Consider the following 1,034-nt stretch of genomic DNA (forward strand, 5'->3'; position numbering starts at 1 on the left):
TGTTAGCGACAAAGTATCGCTAAAATAAACAAAACGTCCGGAACCATAATCACCATCATTTTAGAAGGAATATATATTTTCTTCTTCGTCGGTATCGGAATTCTTTCCAGCTGTTACTTTTATTCCGCAAATTGCACTTTTACTGACCTCGCCGAGAGACTCACGGCCAATCGACAGCAATCTTTATACGCATTTCACTTTACCGATGCCCGTCCTGCGCGTGCCCCTATCTCGGCGACGGCCGACGAGCAAGCGGGTGTACGGAAGAAAGTTTTATCGTCTCTATTTTACGCACGATACATATCTCCCGAGGCGCGCGGTACACCTCCTCGTTTCGCGAACGATCCAGCCAATTTGCTTTCTACCATAAAAAATAAGACGGCCGAACGGCTCCGATGCATCATGTTTTATAAGGTTTAGAAATTTCGCGTCTCGGTCTCGTTTAACAGAGGGTTTAATCGTTTCTTTTTTATTTCACGATTATTTATTCGTCTTAAAAGGTACATCACGCTTTCGAGTTGAGCATTTTAACTGAATGTCGTTCGTTATTTTTGTTTTTGTTGGAGAGTTTAACAGTCGGTGCTGTATTAATCAAGAGCGCCGTTAGATTCCTTCTGCGTCGAAGTCGATGGGTCTATTTGTTTCGAGTTTTTGTACGTCCTGCTGTCCCTCGAGTGAAAGGCGACCAATGTGATTTCCAACCTGGCGTCGGGTACACACGTTCGTCTACTCACGTTCGCATCGCCATATAAACAAACCTTACCGCGTTACCTAATCGTCACTGCTCGCCATCCATTCGCAATTAGCACCTCGGTTTTCGCCAATAAAAGCTCGCGTTAACCCGACTGGAACGCTCGAATTAAATTTTCCTGGATTAATGCAATTTATTCAGGATTTATTCAGGATTTATTCAGAATTTATTCAGGATTTATTCAGGATTTATTCAGGATTTATTCAGCCTTTTTTTATTGATTATATATCATTCTTGACTATAAATGCATCATAGTTTCTAGATAGATAACCGTATCGAAAAT

The sequence above is a fragment of the Hylaeus volcanicus genome, chromosome 2 (assembly GCF_026283585.1).
Source record: "Hylaeus volcanicus isolate JK05 chromosome 2, UHH_iyHylVolc1.0_haploid, whole genome shotgun sequence".
Taxonomy (NCBI): Eukaryota; Metazoa; Arthropoda; class Insecta; order Hymenoptera; family Colletidae; genus Hylaeus; species Hylaeus volcanicus.